This window comes from Triticum urartu, chromosome 6A (assembly GCF_056163025.1).
Source record: "Triticum urartu cultivar PI428250 chromosome 6A, HENAU_Tu73, whole genome shotgun sequence".
Classification (NCBI taxonomy): Eukaryota; Viridiplantae; Streptophyta; class Magnoliopsida; order Poales; family Poaceae; genus Triticum; species Triticum urartu.
This window is the reverse complement of record NC_141878.1, coordinates 149693547-149720094: the sequence shown is the minus strand read 5'-3', so window position 1 is coordinate 149720094 and position 26548 is coordinate 149693547. Positions and strand designations below refer to the sequence as shown.

At 42.1% G+C, this 26548-nt stretch overlaps 1 long non-coding RNA gene across 2 annotated transcripts; it reads left to right on the top strand.

The window, feature by feature from the left end:
• Positions 1–21043: 21043 nt before the first annotated feature.
• LOC125517317 (uncharacterized) lies at positions 21044–24906 on the top strand. 2 transcript variants are annotated; one of them, XR_007287553.2, is made up of 5 exons: positions 21044–21803; positions 23019–23212; positions 23322–23635; positions 23829–23919; positions 23999–24906. It is a non-coding gene; the product is annotated as an uncharacterized LOC125517317 (long non-coding RNA). The 2 variants fall into 2 exon arrangements; XR_007287552.2 differs by having other exon boundaries at positions 21045–21489.
• The last annotated feature ends 1642 nt before the right edge of the window (positions 24907–26548 follow it).

Here is a 26548-nt window from a genome sequence, read left to right as displayed (position 1 = left end):
AGTGGCTCCAGCAAGTCCATCCCGAGCAGCTCGGATATATGCATCCGCAGAGCTGAGGGCATTGAACGCCTCTTCGGTAAAACTTGAGTCGCGCGTGGCCTCTTTCCGCCGTTGATGGTTCATCGTGCTCTCCACTTTGGAATTGGTGACAGACACATTATCTGAATCCTCCTGGAGATGACAATCCAGCATTTTGCCCATATAAACCCTAGTCCTTATGGTAGGGTCCGGGGCCGGATTGGTCGATGCATGGCCGGCGAGGTCCCCGGATATAGTCCAACGTATGCTCTTCCTAAAAAATGGCCCAGCGGAATACACCACAATTCGGTTTATCCACCGAGTGCATGTTAAAAACTACACCTCTTCGATGAAGGTGGGGGCTCGGTAGTATCACCTTTTGCCCTTCTTTTCAAAGACTCGCGCTACGCGGGCGCCGCCTTCTTAGAGGACACCTTTGATACAGGTCGGCGAGACGAGCGCCGCCCCTTCAGAGTATGAGATAGTGTGGTCGGTGAGGCGCAATGGGAAAACTCTTTTGGAGGAGACGTCTCCTGGGTACTTACATGGGAGGAGGGAGAAGGTCGGGGTAATCGGCTATAATAGTCACTTCCGCGCCATCGTAGCTCGCCTGACAAAAGACTCCTTCCTTATGTTCTATAAATATATCCGGATCTTCTTCATATCCGGGATCCAGGTCTCAAACGTGGTCCTCTGGCTGTGGAGCGGGGCTATATACCCCCTCGACGACCTTTCTCCACTCCTGTTAAAAGTAGCCAGATTAAATTCGGCTAGCTTAACTCAGGAAAAAGATTCAATGAGGCCACTAATAAAAAAACTCACCCAATCGATGGGGTTATACATGGAAAAACCTTCCCGACATTTCAAGCGAGTGAAGTCTTCCTTCTCCCCTTTGTAAAGGTCAGCTAGGATGGTGGCCAGGGCGGCAAAATTATCTAGACCCTTGAATAGGCAACGGGATGCATCGTCCTCCCTGTTGTAATTCAACATAGGAAAACCTCTAGATTGGAGCGGCTGAATGCTATCGCATTATTGAAATCTCCATTACCTCGCTTATAGACAGCCCTAAGTTGGCAAGTACTCTGATCTTGCTTGCGAGCCTCTCGACCTCCACACTGTTTCCTTCCTCAAGGCTTCGGGGATGCCAGCTGGCGTGCTTCTTTAAAGGAGCGCTGGAGAATTCGGGAAGACCGCGCCGGATTGGGTCCGAAAGAACGACGTCTTCAATATAAAACCATTCCGAGGGCCACTCTTCATATGCCTTCTTCAGAGTGCCAGACAGGTATCCTGTCCCGGCTATGCGCCATACTTCGGTTCTCCCCACCTCGAATATAGATCCCTCTTGGGAGCGGGGAACGAGGCAGAAAAATTTCTGCCATAGCTCGAAATGAGCCTCATAGCCTAGGAACAGCTCGCAAAGAGCAACGAAGCCCGTGATGTGCAGGATGGAGCCTGGCGTCACATTGTGCAGTTGGAGGCCATAATACTCCAAGAGACCTCCGAAGAAAGGGTGGATAGGGAATCCTACGCCTCTCAGGAGGAAGGACGAAGCACACCCGCTCCTCTTTCGAAGGATTGGGGAAATTCTCCACCAAGGCTTCGCCATTGATGGAAGTTAATCCAGCCCGAATGGAGACTAGATCCACAGGAGGAAGATATCCCTCCATTTGAAGTTTATTCAGATGGGCGTGGGATACTGAGCAGCTTTCCCAGTCACCTTTTTGAGGGTCGAGGGGGCGTGAGGAAGAGCTAGGACTGTCGGCCATGTTTGGGCAATTTCCTATGGCGAGTTCTAAGGACTTATGTGTGGTGTGGAATGGCATCTAAGATCTAATCTCCTTAAATAGACGCCTTCCCTGCATGGTTGGGGTGATTTGTAAAAGAAGCACCTAGACCGTTCGCATTCATCCGACACGTGGAAGCCGAGGCGACGATAGAAAAGAATCAATATTAAATGTGGAGCCGAATTATCGTCAAATCTGAAGTGTAATGGAGAACTCACCTTGCAAAGCCAAAGACATAAAGCCGGATACTACGTTGTCATTGAAGGCAAGTTCGGGGGCTACTAAGGGAGTCCTGGATAAGGGGGTCCTCGGGCGTCTAGGCTATGTGATATGGGCCGGACTGATGGGCCGTGAAGATAAAAGATGGAAGGCTTTCCCCCGTGTCTAGATGAGACTCTCAGTTGTGTGGACGGCAAGCTCGGTGGTTAGACATGTAGTTTCCTTTCTCTTTAAACCGACTTTGTACAACCCTAGCCCCCTCCGGGGTTTATATAAACCAGAGGGTTTAGTCCATAGAGGCGATGACAAATCATACAGGCTAGACATCTAGGGTTTAGCCATTACGATCTCGAGGTAGATCAACTCGTGTAATCCCTATACTCATCAAAGTCAATCAAGAAGGAAGTAGGGTATTACCTCCATTAAGAGGACCCGAACCTGGGTAAACATCGTGTCCCCCGTCTCCTATTACATTCGATCCTCACACGCACAGTTCGGGACCCCCTACCTAAGATCAACCGTATTTGACACCGACAACAGTTTCTCCTCTTTCTCATCCTGCCTAATGGGTATTTCGAAGCGCTTAGCAAGGCGGGAGGCAAAGATACCTCCGAAAATAGGACCCTTGGTATGGTTTAAACTCAACCGTTTAGCAACCAGATGATAACCCACAAGTATAGGGGATCGCAACAGTTTTCGAGGGTAGTGTATTCAACCCAAATTTATAGATTCGACACAAGGGGAGCCAAAGAATATTTGTAAGTATTAGCAACTGAGTTGTCAATTTAGTCACACCTGGAGATTAATTATCGGCAGCAAAGTGATCAGTAGCATAGTAATATGATAGTTTTGATAGTAGTAGCAATAGTAATAGCAATGGTAACAGTGACAACAGTAATTTTGTAGCAAGTGTAACAGTAATGATAGCAGTAGTAACTTAGCAAGAACAATATGTAGGAAAATCGTAGGCATTGGATCGATGATTTGTTGGATGATATTCATCATGTGACAGTCATAACCTAGGGTGATAGGGCACTAGCTCTAGTTCATAAATATAATGTAGACATGTATTCCGTAAATCGTCATACATGCTTATGGAAAGAACTTGCATGACATCTTTTGTCCTACCCTCCCGTGGCAGCGGGGTCCTATTGGAAACTAAGGGATATTAAGGCCTCCTTTTAATAAAGAACCGGAACAAAGCATTAACACACGGTGAATACATGAACTCCTCAAACTAAGGTCATCATCGGGACTAGTCCCGACTATTGTCACTCCGGGGTTGTCATATCATAACACGTAGTAGGTCACAATAACTTGCAAGATCGGATCTAGAACATCGATATAATGGTGAAAACATAAACGGTTCAGATCTGAAATCATGGCACCCGGGCCCAAAGTGACAAGCATTAAGCATGGCAAAGTCATAGCAACATCAATATCAGAACATAGTGGACACTAGAGATCAAGCCCTAACAAAACTAACTAGATTACATGATGAATCTCATCCAACTCCTCACCGACCAGCAAGCCTACGAAGGAATTACTCACTCCCGGTGGGGAGCATCATGGAATTAGCGATGGAGAAGGATTGGTGATGACGAAGATCAAAGACCCCCCTCTCCGGAGCTCCAAACGGACTCCAGATCTGGCCTCTCGATGAAGAACGGGAGGTGAAAGCGGCTCCATCTCGTTGAACGCGATAATTCTTTCTCCCTAATTTTTTCCTGGAAATATGGGATTTTATAGCATCAGTTTCAGGGTCCAGGGGGCCACCAGGTGGGGACAACCCACCTGGGCGCACATGGGGGGCAGGCGCGCCCTGGTGGGTTGTGCCCACCCAGGTGCCCCCCTCCGGTGGTTCTTGGCTCTAGAAATTCTCTTTTATTGTATAAAAAATCCTCGCAAAGTTTCGTTCCATTATGAGAACTTTTATTTCTGCAAGAAAACAACACCATGGTAGTTCTGCTGAAAACAGCGTAAGTTCAGGGTTAGTTTCATTCAAATCATGCAAATTAGAGTCCAAAACAAGAGGAAAAGCGTTAGGAAAAGTAGATACGTTGGATACGTATCACCATCGTGCCTAAACTGAAAGTTCTATCACAAAGTAAAGCATGACGCAAAATGGCAAGGTCAGGAGCACTAAGGCCTCCACTCTCCCTGCGACCAATTAAACATCTCCAAGCAAATAATGAGTAGTAGCGCAAAACAGGAAAAATGTAAACTAGCCACTCTCGCTTCCAACACCTTTCTCCTTTCCCCTATGATAACTTCATCAATAAAAGCTTCCACATCTCTAGGACGTGGTTTATCGGCGCTACCCTCATAAGGTAATTTACAAACCTTACAAAAGTCATAAAGTGTCATCTCCTTATGCTCATCATATAAGTGAAACTCTACCGTGGGTGGTGATCTCCTAGCATGAAAGTGAAAATTTTACACGAAAGTATTAGTGAGTAGGAGGTACTGATCACACTTATCGTGAAGAAAGTCGGTGAGGCCTGCATTCTCAGCCAAATAATAGAAATCCTCAGAAATTCCACCCGCCTGTAAGAATGCATCACATGGCCATTCACACGGCCGAATCTCCGCGATGCGAGGAAGATTATACTTGGGCTTCTCCTTCTCCTCATTTCCATTTTCCTTCGAACCTCGGCTCGAAGAGCCTCTCAACAATCTCATCATCATTTTCTTCCTCTGAAAAATTTCAGAAATTTTTAGTGACTCAAAATAAAAGTGAACCAAACTCAACAGAATTGATAGCAACTTCCTACAAGTGTCTAGAGGCTATATCATGCATCAAAACTACTTTGGACCATATAATTTTGACATCCAAGCTCAAGAACAGGGTCACCATAGAAGCAAAAAATTTGCAATAAATTAAGCACTAGAACAAAAACTAATTGGACCATTGGAGGAGTTACATACTGAAGAACAATCCCCAAAAGCAGTTTTGTGAATGGAGCTTTGGCAAGGAGATCGAAGATGGCAGCAAAATGAGAAAGAACACGGGTGTGAGCTACGGGGTGATTTTTCTGGAGGAAGATGAAGTGGATGGGTGCTAAAATAAGTGGAGGGGACCCACATGGGACCCACAAGACAGGGGGCGCGCCCAGGGGGTAGGGCGCGCCCTCCACCCTTGTGGACAGGTGGTGGGTCCCCCTGGTGTGTTCTCAGCACCATAAATTCTCAAATATTCTATAAAAATCATACTACATTTTCAGTGCATTTGGAGAACTATTATTTTTGGGACATTTTTTATTGCATGGATAATTCAGAAAACAGACAGAAAATACTATTTTTGCTTTATTTAATCTAAATAATAGAAAGTAAAATATGGGTACGAAGAGTTGTGCCTTGTAAATTCATCCATCGCATGCCCATCAAAAGTAATCCATTAACAAGGTTGATCAAGTCTTATTAACAAACTTCTTCCGAATGACATGAAACCGGAGAATTTTCGAATAACACAAGGTTACCTCAGCGGGGATATGCATGTCCAACAATAAGAATATCATATTTCTTTTTGAAAGTAGGAAGAGGGAATTCAAACCCTCCAATAGTAATAGTTGAAAATTTTCCAATATAATTGATACTATGAACTTGAGGCTATTTCTTTGGAAAGTGTACCGTATGCTCATTACCATTAACATGAAAAGTGACATTGCCTTTGTTGCAATCAATAATAGACCCTACAGTATTCAAAAAGGGTCTACCAAGGATGATCGACACATTATCATCCTCGGGAATATCAAGAATAACAAAGTTCCTTAGAACAGTAACGTTTGCAACCACAATAGGCACATCCTCACAAATACCGATGGGTATGGCAGTTGATTTATCAGCCATTTGCAAAGAAATTTCAGTAGGTGTCAACTTATTCAATTCAAGTCTATGATATAAATATAAAGGCATAACACTAACACCGGCTCCAAGATCACATAAAGCAGTTTTAACATAGTTTCTTTTAATGGAGCATGGTATAGTTGGTACTCTTGGATCTCCAAGTTTCTTTGGTATTCCACCCTTAAAAGTATAATTAGCAAGCATGGTGGAAATTTCAGCTTCGGGTATCTTTATTTATTAGTAACAATGTCTTTCATATACTTAGCATAAGAAGGCATTTTAAGCATATCAGTCAAACGCATACGCAAAAAGATAGGTCTAATCATTTCAGCAAAGAGCTCAAAATCCTCATCATCCTTTTTCTTGGATGGCTTAGGAGGAAAGGGTATGGGTTTCTGAACCCATGGTTCTCTTTCTTTACCATGTTTCCTAGCAATGAAGTCTCTCCTATCATAACGTTGATTCTTTGATTTTGAGTTATCAAGATCAACAACAGGTTCAATCTCTACATCATTATGATTACTAGATTGAGCATCAACATGAACATCATCATTAACATCATCACCAGGTTCATGTTCATCACCAGATTGTGTCTCAACATCAGAAATAGTAATACCATTGGGATTCTCAGGTGTGTCTATAAAAGGTTCACTAGAAGCATGCAAAGTCCTATCATTTTTTTTTCTTTTTATTAGAAGGACTAGATGCATCGGTATTAGTTCTGTGAGAATCTTGCTCAACTCTCGTAGGATGGCCCTCGGGATACAAAGGTTCCTAGGTCATTTTACCACCTCTAGTCATAACCCTAAGATCATTATCATTATTCTCACTATCCAACTCATTAAGCAAATCATCATGTGCCTTAAGTACTTGTTCTACTTGAATTATAACCATGGAAGCATGTTTACTAATAAGCTTAAGATCATTAACAGTTCTACTCATATAATCACCCAAGTAGTCAAGCATGTGACCATTATGTTTCGATTGTCTACTAACATAAGCATTGAAGTTTTCTTCTTTAACAATAAAATTATCAAACTCATCCAAGCATTGACTAACAGACTTATTATGAGGAATATCACCTTCATCAAATATATGGAGAGAGTTTACCTCTACAACCTGTGTCGGTTTATCAAGACCATGTATTTCTTCAATAGGCGGTAGATTCTTAACATCTTCAGCTTTAATACCTTTTTTGATAGGAAGACTGTAAGGGAACCCTCTACAGTATAATTGGTGCAACAAACCCAAATTGCAAGTACCATGCCTTGAACCTGGGTGGGTGGGAAGGCATCAACCCCTTCCCACCACTAGGCTATGCCTTAGTCTGCCTTTAATACCTTTTTCTTTCATAGATTTCTTTGCCTCTTGCATATCTTTAGGACTGAGAAATAGAATACCCCTTTTCTTTGGAGTTGGCTTAGGAGTTGGTTCAAGAAGTGTCCAATCATTATCATTACTCAATAGCAATTCAGCTTGCTCAACCATTCTTTCCCTGAAAACACAACCAACACAACTATCCAGGTGGTCTCTGGAAGGATCGGTTAGTCCATTATAAAAGATATCAAGTATTTCATTTTTTTGAGAGGATGATCAGGCAAAGCATTAAGTAATTGGAGAAGCCTCCCCCAAGCTTGTGGAATCTCTTCTTCAATTTTCACAAAGTTAAATATTTCCCTTAGGGCGGCTTGTTTCTTATGAGCAGGGAAATATTTTGCAGAAAAATAGTAAATCATATCCTGGGGACTACACACACAACCGGGAGCAACAGAATTAAACCATAACTTAGCATCACCCTTTAATGAGAAAGGAAACAACTTAAGAATATAGTAATTCCAATTTTTTCCTCATGAGCAAATAGGATGGCTATATCATTCAATTTAGTAAGATGTGCCACAACAGTTTCAGATTCATAACCATAGAAAGGATCAGATTCAACCATAGTAGTTAACTTAGGATAGACAGAGAATTCATAATCCTTATTGGTAACAAAGATAGGTGAAGTAGCAAACATAGGGTCATATTGCATTCTACCATTCAAAGACTTCTCTTTCAGCTTAGCTAACAGTTTCTTAAGATCATCTCTATCATTACAAGCAAGAAAGTCACTAGCAGTTTCCTCATCCATAATATAACCCTCAGGTACAACAGGCAATTCATATCTAGGGGGAGAATCATAATCTTTAGTTTCAATAATATCATCAGGTTCAGTAATTTCACTCTCTCTAACCCTAGCAAGTTGTTCATCGAGAAATTCACCAAGTGGCACGGTATTATCAAGCAGAGAAGTAGTTTCATCATAAGCATCATGCATAGCAGAACTGGCATCATCAATAACATGCGACATGTCAGAATCAATAGCAGGTGTAGGTGTCGCAAGTTTACTCAAAACAAAAGGAGAATCAAGTGCGGAGCTAGATGACAGTTCCTTACCTCCCCTCGTAGTTGAGGGAAAATTCTTGATTCTTTGATCTTTTAAATTCCTCATAGTGATCAGCAGAGATAAATCCCAAGTGACTAAGAGAATAGAGCTATGCTCCCCGGCAACGACGCCAGAAAAAGGTCTTCATAACCCACAAGTATAGGGGATCGCAACAGTTTTCGAGGGTAGCGTACTCAACCCAAATTTATTGATTCGACACAAGGGGAGCCAAAGAATATTCTCAAGTATTAGCAGCTGAGTTGTCAATTCAACCACACCTGAAAGACATAATATCTGCAGCAAAGTATTTAGTAGCAAAGTGGTATGGAAGTAATGGTAACAGTGGCAAAAGTAACAGTAGTCGTTTTGTAGCAATCGTAATAGTGGCAACGGAAAAGTAACTTAGAAAGATCAATATGAAACGAGCTCGTAGGCAATGGATCAATCATGGATAATTATGTCAGATGGCATTCATCATGCAACAGTTATAACATGGGGTGACACAGAACTAGCTCCAATTCATCAATATAATGTAGGCATGTATTCCAAATATAGTCATACGTGCTTATGGAAAAGAACTTGCATGACATCTTTTGTCCTACCCTCCTGTGGCAGCGGGGTCCTATTGGAAACTAAGGGATATTAAGGCCTCCTTTTAATAGAGTACCGGACTAAAGCATTAGCACTTAGTGAATACATGAACTCCTCAAACTACAGTCATCACCGGGAAGTGTCTCGACTATTCTCACTCCGGGGTTGCCGGATCATAACATGTAGTAGGTGACTATAACTTGCAAGATAGGATCAAGAACACAAATATATTCATGAAAACATAATTGGTTCAGATCTGAAATCATGGCACTCGGGCCCTAGTGACAAGCATTAGGCATAGCAAGGTCATAGCAACATCAATATTAGAACATAGTGGATACTAGGGATCAAACCCTAACAAAACTAACTTGATTACATGGTAAATCTCATCTAACCCATCACCGTCCAGCAAGCCTATGATGGAATTACTCACGCACGGCAGTGATCATCATGAAATTGGTGATGGAGGAAGGTTGGAGATGATGATGGCAACGATCTCCCCTCTCCGGAGCCCCGAACAGACTCCAGATCTGCCCTCCTGAGAAAGAACAGGGGGTGACAGCGGCTCCATATCGTAAAACGCGATGAATCCTTCTCCCTGATTTTTTTTTCTCCCCGAACGTGAATTTATGGAGTTGGATTTGAGGTCGGTGGAGCCTCATGGGACCCACAAGGACAGAGGGTGCGCCCCAGGAGGGTGGGCGCGCCCTCCACCCTTGTGGACAAGGTGTGGGTCCCCTTTGGTTGATTATTTCGCCAATATTTTTATTTATTCCAAAAATGATCTCCGTGAAGTTTCAGGTCATTCCGAGAACTTTTATTTCTACACAAAAATAACACCATGGCAATTCTTCTGAAAACAACATCAGTCCGGGTTAGTTCCATTCAAATCATGCAAATTAGAGTCCAAAACAAGGGCAAGTAATATACCGATGACAAAGGGAACAACGTATGTTGTTATGCGGTTTGACCGATAAAGATCTTCATAGAATATGTAGGAACCAATATGAGCATCTAGGTTTTGCTATTAGTTATTGACCAGAGATGAGTCTCGGTCATGTCTACATAGTTCTCGAACCCGTAGGGTCCGCACGCTTAACGTTCAATGACGATCGGTACTAGGAGGTTATGTGTTTTGATGTACCGAAGGTAGTTCGGAGTCCCAGATGAGACCATGGACATGATGAGGAGTCTCAAAATGGTCTAGACATGAAGATTGATATATTGGAAGGTTATGCTTGGACACCGGAAAGGTTTCGGGTTAGTTCGAGCATTTTCCGGAGTACCAAGGGGTTACCGGAACCCCCTGGGGCTTAATGGGCCTACATGGGCTTAGTGGAAGAGAGGAGGTGGCGGCGAAGAGGTGGGGCGCGCCCCCAAAGCCCAATCCGAATTGGGAAGGGGGTCGGCCCCCTTTCCTTTCTATCCCTCTTCCCTTCCTTCCCCCTCCTAGTTGGACTAGGAAAGGGGGGAAACCTACTCCTAGTAGGAGTAGGAATTCCCCCTTAGGGCACGCCCTAGGAGGCTGGCCCTCCCCCTCCTCCACTCCTTTATATACGGGGGAGGGGGTCACCCGATAGACACTCCAAGATTTGTCTTAGCCGTGTGTGGTGCCCCCTCCACAGTTTTCCACCTCGGTCATATTGTCGTAGTCCTTAGGCGAAGCCCTGCGTCGGTAACTTCATCATCACCGTCACCATGCCGTTGTGCTGACGAAACTCTCCCTCGGCCTCAGCTAGATCTAGAGTTCGAGGGACACCATCGAGCTGAACATGTGCAGATCACGGAGGTGTCGTGCGTTCAGTACTAGATCGGTTGGATCGCGAAGACGTTCGACTACATCAACCGCGTTACTTAATGCTTCCGCTTTCGGTCTATGAGGGTACGTGGACACAATCTCCCCGCTCGTTGCTATTAATCTCCTAGATAGATCTTGTGTGATCGTAGGAACTTTTTTGAAAAACTGTGTTCCCCAACAGTGGTATCAGATCCAAGTTTATGCGTAGATGTTATATGCACGAGTAGAACACAAAGGAGTTGTGGGTGTGGGTATATACATATTGCTTGCCGTCACTAGTTGTTTCTTGATTCGGTGGTATTGTTGGATGAAGCGGCCCGGACCGACATTACATGACCGCGTTCATGAGACTGCTTCTACCGACGTGCTTTGCACACAGGTGGCTGGCGGATGTCAGTTTCTCCAAATTTAGTTGAATCAGATTCAATGAATAGGGTTCTTTTGAAGATCAAAAAGCAATCACTATACCGCATTGTGGTTTTTGATGCGTAGGTAAGAACGGTTGTTGCTAAGCCCGTAGCAGCTACGTAAAACTTGCAACAACAAAGTAGAGAATGTCGAACTTGTTTTGTGATGTGATATGGTCAAGATGTGATTATATAAATTATTGTATGAGATGATCATGTTTTGTAACACAGTTATCGGCAACTGGCAGGAGCCATATGGTTGTCGCTTTATTGTGTGAAATGCAATCGCCATGTAATTGCTTTACTTTATCACTAAGCGGTAGCGATGGTCGTAGAAGCAATAGTTGGCGAGACGAAAACGATGCTACGATGGAGATCAAGGTGTCAAGCCGGTGAAGATGGTGATCATGATGGTTCTTTGGAGATGGAGATCAAAGGCACAAGATGATGATGGCTAATACGTCTCCAACGTATCTATAATTTTTGATTGTTCCATGCTATATTATATTCTGTTTTGGACATTATTGGGCTTTATTATACACTTTTATATTATTTTGGGGACTAACCTATTAACCGGATGCCTAGCCCAGAATTGCTGTTTTTTTGCCTATTTTAGGGTTTCGTAGAAAAAGAATATCAAACGGAGTCCAAATGGAATGAACCCTTCGGGAACGTGATTTTCGGAACGAACATGATCTAGAGGACTTGGACCCTACGTTAAGGAATCAACGAGGAAGGCACGAGGTAGGGGGCGCGCCAACCCCCCCCCCCCCCAGGCACGCCCTCCACCCTCGTGGGCCCGTTGTTGCTCCACTGTCGTACTCCTTCCTCCTATATATACATACGTACCCCCAAACTACCAGATACGGAGCCAAAACCCTAATTCCACTGCCGTAACTTTCTGTATCCACGAGATCCCATCTTGGGGCCTTTTTCGGAGCTTCGCCGGAGGGGGCATCGATCACGGAGGGCTTCTACATCAACACCATAGCCCCTCCGATGAAGTGTGAGTAGTTTACTTCAGACCTACGGGCCCATAGTTATTAGCTAGATGGCTTCTTCTCTCTTTTTGGATCTCAATACAAAGTTCTCCCCCCTCTCTTGTGGAGATCTATTCGATGTAATCTTTTTTGCGGTGTGTTTGTTAAGACCGATGAATTGTGGGTTTATAATCAAGTTTATCTATGAACAATATTTGAATCTTCTCTGAATTCTTTTATGTATGATTGGTTATCTTTGCAAGTCCCTTCGAATTATCAGTTTGGTTTGGCCTACTAGATTGATCTTTCTTGCAATGGGAGAAGTGCTTAGCTTTGGGTTCAATCTTGTGGTGTCCTTTCCCAATGACAGTAGGGGCAGTAGGGCACGTATTGTATTGTTGACATCGAGGATAACAAGATGGGGTTTGTATCATATTGCATGAGTTTATCCCTCTACATCATGTCATCTTGCTTAAAGCGTTACTCTGTTCTCTTGAACTTAATACTCTAGATGTATGCTGGATAGCGGTCGATGTGTGGAGTAATAGTAGTAGATGCAGGCAGGAGTTGGTCTACTTGTCTCGGGCGTGATGCCTATATACATGATCATACCTAGATATTCTCATAACTATGCTTAATTCTGTCAATTGCTCAACAGTAATTTGTTCACCCACCGTAAAAACTTATGCTCTTGAGAGAAGCCACTAGTGAAACCTATGGCCCCGGGGTCTATCTTCCATCATATTAATCTTCCAATACTTAGTTATTTCCTTTGACATTTATTTTACTTGCATCTTTTTTCTCTTTATCATAAAAATACCAAAAATATTATCCTATCATATCTATCAGATCTCACTCTCGTAAGTGACCGTGTAGGGATTGACAACCCCTTATCGCGTTGGTTGCGAGGATTTATTTGTTTTTGTAGGTGCGAGGGACTCGTGCGTGGCCTTCTACTGGATTGATACATTGGTTCTCAAAAACTGAGGGAAATACTTATGCTACTTTGCTGCATCACCCTTTCCTCTTCAAGGGAAAACCAACACAGTGCTCAAGAGGTAGCAAGAAGGATTTCTGGCGCTGTTGCCGGGGAGGTTCGTGCAATACAAGTCAAGATTTGACTCCCGACAATGAGTCACTTGTGGCGCCGTTGCAAGTCAAGACATACCAAGTACCCATCACAAACCCTTATCTCCCGCATTACATTATTTGACATTTGCCTCTCGTTTTCCTCTCCCCCACTTCACCCTTGCTGTTTTATTCCCCCTCTCTCTCCATCCTCCCTCTCTTTCTCTATTTGCCTCTTTTTGCCCGTTTCTTGTTTGCTTGTGTGTTGGATTGCTTGATTGTCACGATGGCTCAAGATAATACTAAATTGTGTGACTTCACCAATATCAACAACAATGATTTCCTTAGCACTCCGATTGCTCCTCTTACCGATACTGAATCTTGTGAAATCAATGTTGCTTTGTTGAATCTTGTCATGAAAGATCAATTCGCCGGCCTTCCTAGTGAAGATGTCGCTACCCATCTGAATAGCTTCATTGATTTATGTGATATGAAAAAGAAGAAAGATGTGGATAATGATATTGTTAAATTGAAGCTATTCCCTTTTTCGCTTAGAGATCGTGCTAAAGCTTGGTTTTCGTCTTTGCCTAAAAATAGTATTGATTCGTGGAATAAGTGCAAAGATGCTTTTATCTCTAAGTATTTTCCTCCCGCTAAGATCATCTCTCTTAGAAATGATATTATGAATTTTAAGCAACTTGATCATTAACATGTTGCACAAGCTTGGGAGAGGATGAAATTAATGATACGTAATTGCCCTACACATGGTTTGAATTTGTGGATGATTATACAAAAAATTTATGCCGGATTGAATTTTGCTTCTAGAAATCTTTTAGATTTGGCCGCGGGAGGCACTTTTATGGAAATAATTTTAGGAGAAGCTACTAAACTCCTAGATAATATTATGGTTAATTATTCTCAATGGCACACTGAAAGATCTACTAATAAGAAAGTGCATGCGATAGAAGAAATGAATGTTTTGAGTGGAAATATGGATGAACTTATGAAATTATTTTCTAATAAAAGTGTTTCTTATGATCCTAATGATATGCCTTTGTATACTTTGATTGAGAATAATAATGAATCTATGGATGTGAATTTTGTTGGTAGGAATAATTTTGGTAACAACGTATAGAGGAAACTTTAATCATAGGCTGTATCCTAGTAATTCCTCTAATAATTATGGTAATTCCTACAACAATTCTTATGGAAATTATAACAATATGTCCTCTGATTTTGAATCTAATATTAAAGAATTTATTACTTCGCAAAAGAATTTTAATGCTTTGATTGAAGGAAAATTGCTTAAGATTGATGAGTTGGCTAGGAACGTTGATAGAATTTCTCTTGATGTTGATTCTTTGAAACTTAGATCTATTCCACCTAAGCATGATATCAATGAGTCTCTCAAAGCCATGAGAATTTCCATTGATAAGTGCAAAGAAAGAACCGCTAGGATGCATGCTAAGAAAGATTGCTTTATAAAAGCGTGTTCTTCTAGTTTCCATGATAATAAAGATGAAGATCTAAAAGTTATTGATGTGTCCCCTATTAAATATTTGTTTTGAAATATGAATCTTGGTAATTATGGGACTAAATATGATCCACCTTTACCTAGACGGTGTTCCAAAAATTCAGAGTCTTTAGATCTTGATGCTAAAATTGTTAAAAGTGGGATTGAAGAAGTCAAAACTTTAAATATTAATGTACCCACTATTTTGGATTTCAAGGAATTTAATTATGATAATTGCTCTTTGATAGATTGTATTTCCTTATTGCAATCCGTGCTAAATTCTCCTCATGCTTATAGTCAAAATAAAGCTTTTACTAAACATGTCGTTGATGCTTCGATGCAATCTTATGAAGAAAAACTTGAGTTGGAAGTTTCTATCCCTAGAAAACTTTATGATGAGTGGTAACCTAATATTAAAATTAAAATTAAATATCATGAATGCTATGCTTTGTGTGATTTGGGTGCTAGTGTTTCCACGATTCCAAAGACTTTGTGTGATTTGCTAGGTTTTCGTGATTTTGATGATTGCTCTTTAAACTTGCACCTTGCGGATTCCACTATTAAGAAACCTATGGGAAGAATTAATGATGTTCTTATTATTTGAAATACGAATTATGTGCCCGTATATTTTATTGTTCTTGACATAGATTGCAATCCTTCATGTCCTATTATTCTTGGTAGACCTTACCTTAGAACGATTGGTGCAATTATTGATATGAAGGAAGGGAATATTAGATTCCAATTTCTGTTAAGGAAAGGCATGGAACACTTCCCTAGAAAGAAAAATAAATTACCTTATGAATCTATTATGAGAGCCACTTATGGATTGCCTACCAAAGATGGCAATACCTAGATCTATCCTTACTTTTATGCCTAGCTAGGGGCGTTAAACAATAGCGCTTGTTGGGAGGCAACCCAATTTTACTTTTATTCCTTGCTTTTTGCTCCTGTTTAGTAATAAATAATTTATCTAGCCTCTATTTTGGTTGTGTTTTTTGTGTTTAATTAGTGTTTGTGCCAAGTAGAATCGTTGCGAAGACTTGGGGAAAGTCTTTTTAATCTTGCTGTAAAAAAGGGAAACTTTAGCGCTCACGAGAATTGCTGCCACTTTTATTTGGAAAGTTATATTTAGTTAATTATTTTTGCAGATGATTAATATATAAATTCCTCACGTCCAGAAATTTATTTTAGAATTTTTGGGGTTCCAGATCTTGCGTTAGCTACAGATTGCTACAGACTGTTCTGTTTTTGACAGATTCTGTTTTTCATGTGTTCTTTGCTTATTTTGATGAATCTATGGCTAGTAAAATAGTTTATAAACCATAGAGAAGTTGTAATACAGTAGGTTTAACACCAATATAAATAAAGAATGAGTTCATTACAGTACCTTGAAGCGGTGTTTTGTTTTCTTTCGCTAACGGAGCTCACGAGATTTTCTACTTTAAGTTTTGTGTTGTGAAGTTTTCAAGTTTTGGGTAAAAGATTTGATGGATTATGGAACAAGGAGTGGAAATATCCTAAGCTTGGGGATGCCCATGTCACCCCAAGATAATCTAAGGACACCTAAAAGCCAAAGCTTGGGGATGCCCCGGAAGGCATCCCCTCTTTCGTCTACTTCCATCGGTAACTTTACTTGGAGCTATATTTTTATTTACCACATGATATGTGTTTTTCTTGGAGCGCCTTGTATTATTTGAGTATTTATTTGTTAGTTTTCCACAATCATCCTTTCTGTACACACCTTTTGAGAGAGACACACATGATTCGGAAATTGTTAGAATACTCTATGTGCTTCACTTATATCTTTTGAGTTATATAGTTTTTGCTCTAGTGCCTCACTTATATCTTTTAGAGCACGTCGGTGGATTTGTTTTATAGAAGCTATTGTTCTCTCATGCTTCACTTAGATTATTTTAAGAGTCCTACAAAACAGCATGGTAATTTTCTTTAATTATGTTAGGCATTCAAGATTAGTAAAAAAATTCTTATGAGTGTGTTGAATACTATGAGAAGGTTGATACTTGATAATTGTTTTGAGATATGGAGATGGTAATATTAGAGTCATGCTAGTCGGGTAGTTGTGAATTTGAGAATTACTTGTGTTAAAGTTTGTGATTCCCGTAGCATGCACGTATGGTGAACCGTTATGTGATGAAGTCGGAGCATGATTTATTTATTGATTGTCTTCCTTATGAGTGGCGGTCGGGGATGAGCGATGGTCTTTTCCTACCAATCTATCCCCCTAGGAGCATGCGCATAATACTTTGATTTGATAACTTGTAGATTTTTTGCAATAAGTATATGAGTTCTTTATGACTAAGGTTGATTCCATGGATCATACGCACTTTTCTTCCTTCCACCATTGCTAGCCTCTCTAATACCGTGCACCTTTCACCGGTATCATACACCCACCATATACCTTCCTCAAAAGAGCCACCATACCTAACTATCATGGCATTTCCATAGACATTCCGAGATATATTGCCTTGCAACTTTCCACCGTTCCGTTTACTATGACACGCTCCATCATTGTCATATTGCTTTACATGATCATGTAGTTGACATTGTATTTGTGGCAAAGCCACCGTTCATAATTCTTTCATACATGTCACCAGTGGCGAATCTAGAAAAAAATGGAGGGCGGGCTGGGCTGCCTGGGTCATGCAAATATGTGTTGGATTGGGCCTGCAAGTAGTTGGGCTGGGCCTTAATACTAGTAGTAGAAACAAATTTTACAGTGCTGGAGGGGGGGCTTGAGCCTGTTAAAGCCCCCCAATAGAATCGCCCCTGCATGTCACTCTTGATTCATTGCATATCCCGGTACACCGCCGGAGGCATTCACATAGAGTCATATTTTGTTCTAAGTATTGAGTTGTAATTGTTGAGTTGTAAGTAAATAAAAGTGTGATGATCATCATTTTTAGAGCATTGTCCCAACTGAGGAAAGGATGATGGAGACTATGATTCCCCCACAAGTCGGGATGAGACTCCGGACGAAAAAAAGAGGCCAGAAAAAAAGGAGAAAAGGCCCAAATAAAAAAATGAGATAAAAAGAGAGAAGGGACAGTGTTACTATCGTTTTACCACACTTGTGCTTCAAAGTAGCACCATGATCTTCATAATAGAGAGTCTCCTATGTTATCACTTTCATATACTAGTGGGAATTTTTCATTATAGAACTTGGCTTGTATATTCCAATGATGGGCTTCCTCAAAATGCCCTAGGTCTTCGTGAGCAAGCGAGTTGGATGCACACCCATTTAGTTCCTTTTGTTGAGCTTTCACATACTTATAGCTCTAGTGCATCTGTTGCATGGCAATCCCTACTCACTCACATTGATATCTATTGATGGGCATCTCCATAGCCCGTTGATACGCCTAGTTGATGTGACATTATCTTCCCCTTTTTTGTCTCCTCCACAACCACCATTCTATTCCACCTAAAGTGCTATGTCCATGGCTCACGCTCATGTATTGCGTAAAGATTGAAAAAGTTTGAGAACACCAAAAGTATGAAACAATTGTTTGGCTTGTCATCGGGGTTGTGCATGATTTAAATACTTTGTGTGGTGAAGATAGAGCATAACCAGACTATATGATTTTGTAGGGATAACTTTCTTTGGCCATGTTATTTTGAAGAGACATAATTGCTTAGTTAGTATGCTTGAAGTATTATTATTTCTATGTCAATATTGAACTTTTGTCTTGAATCTTTTGGATCTGAATATTCATACCACAATTAAGAAGAATTACATTGAAATTATGCCAAGTAGCATTCCACATCAAAAATTCTGTGTTTATCATTTACCTACTCGAGGACGAGCAGGAATTAAGCTTGGGGATGCTTGATACGTCTCCAACGCATCTATAATTTTTGATTGTTCCATGCTATATTATATTCTGTTTTGGACATTATTGGGCTTTATTATACACTTTTATATTATTTTTGGGACTAACCTATTAACCGGAGGCCCAGCCCAGAATTGTTTTTTTTGCCTATTTTAGGGTTTCGCAGAAAAAGAATATCAAACGGAGTCCAAACAGAATGAAACCTTCGGGGACGTGATTTTCGGAATGGACATGATCCAGATGACTTGGACCCTATGTCAAGCAATCAACGAGGAAGGCACGAGGTAGGGGGGCGCCTCCCCCCCAGCGCGCCCTCCACCCTCGTGGGCCCCCTGTTGCTCCACCGACGTACTCCTTCCTCCTATATATACCTACGTACCCCCAAACTACCAGATACGGAGCCAAAACCCTAATTCCACCGCCGTAACTTTCTGTATCCACGAGATCCCATCTTGGGGCCTTTTCCGGAGCTCCGCCGGAGGGGGCATCGATCACGGCGGGCTTCTACATCAACACCATAGCCCCTCTGATGAAGTGTGAGTAGTTTACTTCAGACCAACGGGTCCATAGTTATTAGCTAGATGGCTTCTTCTCTCTTTTTGTATCTCAATCCAAAGTTCTCCCCCTCTCTTGTGGAGATCTATTCGGTGTAATCTTCTTTTGCGGTGTGTTTGTTGAGACCAATGAATTGTGGGTTTATGATCAAGTTTATCTATGAACAATATTTGAATCTTCTCTGAATTCTTTTATGTATAATTGGTTATCTTTGCAAGTCTCTTCGAGTTACCAGTTTGGTTTGGCCTACTAGATTGATCTTTCTTGCAATGGGAGAAGTGCTTAGCTTTGGGTTCAATCTTGCAGTCTCCTTTCCCAGTGACAGTAGGGGCAGCAAGGCACGTATTGTATTGTTGCCATCGAGGATAACAAGATGGGGTTTATATCATACTGCATGAGTTTATCCCTCTACATCATGTCACCTTGATTAAAGCGTTACTCTGTTCTCTTGAACTTAATACTCTAGATGCATGCTGGATAGCGGTTGATGTGTGGAGTAATAGTAGTAGATGCAGGCAGGAGTCGGTCTACTTGTCTCCGACGTGATGCCTATATACATGATCATACCTAGATATTCTCATAACTATGCTCAATTCTGTCAATTGCTCAATAGTAATTTGTTCACCCACCGTAAAAACTTATGCTTTTAAGAGAAGCCAATAGTGAAACCTATGGCCCCCGGGTCTATCTTCCATCATATTAATCTTCCAATACTTAGTTATTTCCATTGCCATTTATTTTACTTGCATCTTTTATTTCTCTTTATCACAAAAATACCAAAAATATTATCCTATCATATATATCAGATCTCACTCTCGTAAGTGACCGTGTAGGGATTGACAACCCCTTATCGCGTTGGTTGCGAGGATTTATTTGTTTGTGTAGGTGCGAGGGACTCGTGCGCGGCCTCCTACTAGATTGATACCTTGGTTCTCAAAAACTGAGGGAAATACTTACGCTACTTTGCTGCATCACCGTTTTCTCTTCAAGCGAAAACCAACGCAGTGCTCAAGAGGTAGCAATGGCCATATCATATCATTTATATTGATTGCATGTGATGTTTGTCCTTTATGCATCTTATTTTTCTTAGTACGGGGGTAGCATTACAATATAATCTCTCACTAAATTTTAAGGTACAAGTGTTCTCCCTAAGTATGCACCGTTGCGATAGTTCGTCGTGCCGAGACACCACGTGATGATCGGGTGTAATAAGCTCTATGTTGACATACAACGGGTGTGTAACATCCCAAATTTTCAATTTGGAATGTTATACATTAGGTCATCATTGCATATAATATTTTATTGCATTTTGGCTTAATCCTAGAAATTCTACGCAACTCAAGGACCCACAGAGAGAGTTGAGAATTTCGTTACTTTCATATTTGAGTTTTCTCGAATTTTGAATATAGGATCGTTTGATTCTAATTATTTTCTCTCCAAATATTTCTTTTATAAAAAAATAAAAGAGAGAGGATAAAATGACTTCCTCAAAATAAAGAAATATTGGAGATTTAATATTAAAATCAAAAAAAAATTATTCAAAGTTTTATCGCTATTTTATTTGAATTAAGAAAATATGCGTTTTTCAAAATTGCACTAGGAAAAGGGCCCATGCGTTGCAACGGGTTAGCAAAACTACGATGTTCAAATCAAGCTATTTAGAACATATAATATTTAGTCCACCTTGTTAAATTCAAAATCAAATAAGATTATCACAAAAGATTCAAATAAAATTGAGCCTTGGTTGCACTTATAAGAATATAATACATTTAGTTGATGGATAACATGCGACAAGCTTAGAGACCACAATTTATTTTAAAAACCTTAGCTTAAATTTACAACAAATTGAAACTTCTGTTGTTCATTGTACAAAACTCTGACACAATTTTTTTGGAAGTTTCATTATAGCCACAACAATACATTAACCATTAAATTAGATATATATTTTGAAATTAGAATAATACTTATATTATATATAGCATCTCTGAAATCTTCCAAGATATTTTGTAGAGTTTTGAGCACCGAACCGCTTAAATTATGCTAACATGAGAAGCTTAGGAAAGCAGTAGAGGAAGAGATATTCCAGCCAATTTCATTTATTTCTATTTTCTTTCAACCCCTCCTTTTGCCACTGACCAGTGGGTCTCCTGGGTCAGTCCAGCAGCGTCAGCTCCCAAGGGACACGCGCCCGCAACCCCTTGCTTTTCTCCTTCTCCACTACACTACCTCACTCCTCCCTCTTTTCCTCGTTGCCTGGATCCCCTTTCTCGTCAAGCTCACCAGGGACGCCGCCGCTCGCCATTGCAACGCCAGCCGCAGGGACCGGCGGGATCCGCCAGGCCTCGGTCCGGATCGACGTCCATGCCTCCGGCTCCGACATGCACGCCCGCTGGACGCCGCCATGAACCACCTCGTTTCTCCGGTGCATTCTTACTCCTAGGTAGTTCTCCAGCTCTATTGTTACTCGTGCCGTCTCTTTAATGGTGATTCCGGGCACCGGCGTGCTGGAACCTCTTAAGCCCAGGCCGCCTTTCTTGGTTCCATCGGCCGCCGTTGCGACACCGTCGTGGGCATCCTCCTCTCGAGCTGCTCCAGGGACGGGCTCCGCCTCGTCCGTGTCACCTCTAACCACAGACTCGAAGCCATGGGTCCCTCCTACTTCTTCCTTGACAGCTGACCGCAATTGACACCGTCCGGAACTCGCGTCCGTCCTCTCGCCTCCCTACTCCATCAGACCCCATCACAAATAGCAAGGTGAGGAGTCACCTCTGCCTGCCTGCTGCTGCTTGCTGCTAGCTTGCTTTGCTGCTACTTGTTTTGCTTGCCATTGCTGCTTTCTTTTCTTGCTTGCTGCCGCTGGCCTTGAGCTGCGGGTAAATGAGAGAAAGAAAGGAAGTTTTACATCTATACAGGGAGATGGCCATATTTAGATTCACCTCTATACAGGTAGATGGCCATGTTTCTGTATCGTTTAATTACTTGCTCGTCACACTGTCAGACTAAGGCTAGTCTCCCCTGTATTGTAGCAACAGAAAACATGAACATACTCAATATTATTGCTAGGAAGTAAAAGATCATGTACTTTAACAACGCGTCTTTAGATATCGTAAAAATTCACAACTTGCATTCTAGGACTCCAAGAAAATGTTGTTGCCAATTTCAATAGCTTCTTTTCATCTTACTGTATGACATCACAGGCATTTCATGCTTTGTAACTAACATGTAGTTCTTGAATATTCTTAGCTTTGTTTGACATGGTTAGGAGTTGCTTGCTGTTCATGATCATCGAGTAATGACATTAACTTGGATTAATTAATATGGAAACAAATAAGTGAGTTGTGAGGGCCGTGGTTTGATGATGCTATGGTCGGGTTGGGGTTACCATTAGTCGCATCTCTCCCTTTACCTACGGTGGGAGTGTCGGTTGTATTCATCTTCATCCCTACTTATGTTTGCGGACGTCGTCGATGTCGGTGGCCACGGCAACAGACTATGGCAAGTGTCCTCTGCCACATCCCCGTCCACCCGCATCACTATGACGCTAGGCCATGCCTCAATATCTATATTCTTCTTGTACTTTTATTGTGCCTCTGCTTATGCTATTTATGTTTCATTCATTTTGATCACGAGACATGCAACATGCATATTAGCCTCTATTTCTTTCCTTATATTTCCTCGCTCCCTTATTTCGTTTGAAAATCCTCTTAATTAGCCGTTAGCCCACCCTTTCCTTCTTTGGCCTCTCTTCCCTTCCATATTTCTCTATCTTTGTCTTCTCATTTGATTCCCCAGCTACCGGCCTAACACTGAAGGTCGCACTGCAACTACTTGGTTCCAAGTTCAATATGGAAATTTGCAAAAAAAAAAAAGGCTGAACAATTTTTATAAAAAGTAAAACCTAGTACAACATAGGATAAGAAATCCTAGTGCAATCTTAATCATGTGGTTACCATTGTTGATTGTTTGTAGGAAGCTCAAAGGAAGCAAGACCGCAACAAAAATCTCTAAATGCATTCCAAGCTTATGTACGACACACGCCGTTTCAAAGGGCAAACTTTCATTCATGCACTCGGCTACACCTGATGCCTGCGAAACACCCAAGGCCATATCTTCTTCAACCGTTTGTTCTCCTAGTTCCAGAAGCCTTTCCAATGCGCCCTCAGGTAATACTCAAGTCTGCATTTGATTTTTGTTTCTGAAAATTGTTGATTACACCTATCAACTGAATACAAAAAAAATGTATTAGAGTGTAACTAACTATTTTGTCTACAGTAGAGTGGGCTGACAGAAATGGAACAACAGCTGTATTATTGCGCCAGTCATCTCTCTCATCGCAGCGTGACCACGCACTCGCAAATATAAATAGGTCAGCCAACAGGGGAGCTAGCCCTTCAGGCAGTGCTGTCAGCGAGATCTCTTACCATGCTGATACAACCCTGAAGACAAATTCACACTCAATCACATCAGTAGCGCGGCTCAGTAGCAGCAGCAGTGGGGATTCAGTTTACAGGAGCTTCCGAGATATCTCTAATCTGCATGCAGTAGTTTCAGAAACTGCAACACACCTGAGGCATTCTCATGACCAGGTAGCCGTTTCACCCTGGTCAAAAATATTTCATTCTATTGGGTACAAACTTTTTTCTTCTAAGATGATGGAAGAGTTCATCTCTAGGCCTCAGCATCATACGATGTACACTGCCAAAGCAAAATATCACTACATGAAAGCTAACATGTTCACCCAAATGAATGTGAAATTTATGATCTTTTTTGGCTCAACAGAGTGATATGCAGCTTCAAATTGAGAGTATGAATGTCAAACCGCGACATCTTCAGAAGCTTCATCCTGTTGTCTGTTGACTCCACTCAGAAAGTAAGATTTCTTTTAACTATCTGGAGTGTTCAGTAACCTACAAGATCTTAACTATTTCTTCCTGAAATCTTGTTATTAGTTACCCAACAACTTGGGCATCCAGCGCGTCGAGGACGGAATTAAGCTTAGAGAGATTAATCTGACAGAAGAAATAGTGAAGTGATTGGTAAGGCAAATGGAAAGAGAAGAAGAGCAGGTGGCCGAAAGAGAAGCTCAGCTTAAACAAAGCTCTTCTGAAGAGGACAGTAATGATGAGGGGCCATTGTGAGGGTCGAGGTTCTGTAGGAGAATGACACCGGGGAAGACGGGCAGGAGCGGAGGTGTGGAGGAAGACGAGCTGGAGTGCCCGCTAGAGTTCGAAGTCGCCGTCGTCACTGGCAACTGCGAGTAACTCGTGGTGGAACCAGTGATCCGGCTGCAGCTAGAACGCCATGGCCGCGCTGCCTCCTCTCTCCACACGCCTGCGTCTTGGCGCTCGGATCGCCATGGTCGGGGATCCGCGGATCCCGCCGCCGTTGTCGCTACGAGGAGGTCGAGCTGGAACCCCACGGGCTTGGTCTGGATCTAGCCACGGCGGGAGTGCCATGGCCTCCCTTCTCGATCTGGGGAAGAAAAGGGAAGGGACAGGAGAGGAGGGGAGATCACTGGTACGGAGAGGATGGAGGCCAGCGGCGGTGGGGGAGAGCGCGGGCCAGCAGGGGGCGGCAGAAGACGCGGGCCGGCGGCGGGGTGGCGGCGTCGCCAGATCCAAGCCGGGGTCGAGGGATAGACACAAAGGAGCGCGGAATGGTTAATTTGTAAAAAAAAGTTTCTTAGATCCACTTAAAAAGGTTTGCGGGTTCAATTACCAAAAAGTATAAGGATGTTTTGCAAAAAAGCCGCGACGGACGACCACAAGCGATCGGCGCTTTATTATTAGGGGTACATTATAGGCCCAAATAAATGTTCACCTTGTCCGGCATATTTTTAGAGGACGGGGAAAATTTATTTCGGGATTTTTGGAGTCCGTTTAGTATTTTTTTTCTTTCTTTTTCTGCACGTCAGATTGTTTCAAAAAAAGTGTAACCGACTTCGGGCCGTATCCAGCCAGGACACCTCGGGCCGGCCTTTTTAAGCCGCGACCCCAGGACCCCGACAGCCCAGCCGCCCTGCGCCCCCTCGCAAACCCTAGCCCGAGTCGCCGCGCCGCCGCTACTTGCCGCCCGCGCCCACGCCGCCTGCGAACTACCACGACGGAGCTCGCCGCCGCCTCGCCGGAATCCCGCCGGACTCGAGGTAGCCGCCGCCGGTTTTTCTTTTAAAACCGTTCGGTCTTTTTTATAAACCCTAATTCATTTTTTTAGATCGGTTCGTCGGTTTTTCGTCGGTTCATTTATTTAGCGAACGCCCATTCGTCCGTTCGTTTTAATGAACGATTTTCACCATTTAGCCGCAGACAGCGAACGTTCGTTCGTTATCCTGTTCGTCAGTTGTTTTTTTCTCGGATTTTTCGCGATTATTTTCGATCGCGATTTCTGATCCGATTTTCGTTTTAGTTTATCTTTTCGCTCGTTTATCGGAATCAGGTGATTCAAGCGCCTAGAGTTTTGTCTCGAAGCCCTCTTTCTGGATAATCAACTTAAAAAAGTTTTTTCTACTGTAAAATTTGACTTTAGTCCAGGTTAGTAATCGAAGCTTGTTTCTTTCGCAGTTTGAGTTTCGTTGTTTCGTTTGATTTGATTCTTTTTGCAAACCGGAGTTCTTAAGTTGAACTTTCTGGTTAGATCTTCTTACTTGAGTTTTACCCGTGCATCTTTGCTTGATTGCTTATTGTATGCTTGTTTGATTGTGATAGAGTACCCGGAGTGCGAAGCGTGCTACTACGAGTCTCTAGGTTTCACGGATCATCGGCAAGGCAAGTAACACTTTGATCATACCTCTTTACTACCCAGTTTTATTGCATTATATCAATCATCAAAAAATTGCATGGTTAGGATCTGATTTAAATTGTGGGTTTGGGAAGTAGATGAGGTAGTACCTATTCACCTGTTTATTATCAAATCTATGGGAGTTACTTCTATGTTGCTTATATTGTTATGTTATGCTCGTAGACGTGGTTTGGGTTTGAGTGTATTCATGACAGACGTGGGTATTTTGAATTAATGGTTAACTTAAGGTGGCAAATTTAATACACATCTGGGTGAATTGAGGCACCTGGGGAACCTAGTGTTGCTTGTATTTTTGGAAATCCCGGGGTACCGTGTGATTCTCCTATGGACTGCCGATGACAAAGGGAACAACGTATGTTGTTATGCGGTTTGACCGATAAAGATCTTCGTAGAATATGTGGGAGCCAATATGAGCATCCAGGTTCCGCTATTGGTTATTGTCCGGAGACGTGTCTCGGTCATGTCTACATAGTTCTCGAACCCGTGGGGTCCGCACGCTTAAAGTTTCGGTGACGATTGTATTATGAGTTTATGTGATTTGATGTACTGAAGGTAGTTCAAAGTCTCGGATGAGATCAGGGACATGACGAGGAGTCTTGAAATGGTTGAGACGTAAAGATCGATATATTGGACGACTATATTCGGACATCGGAAAGGTTCCGAGTGATTCGGGTATTTTCGGGGGTACTGGGGAGTTACGG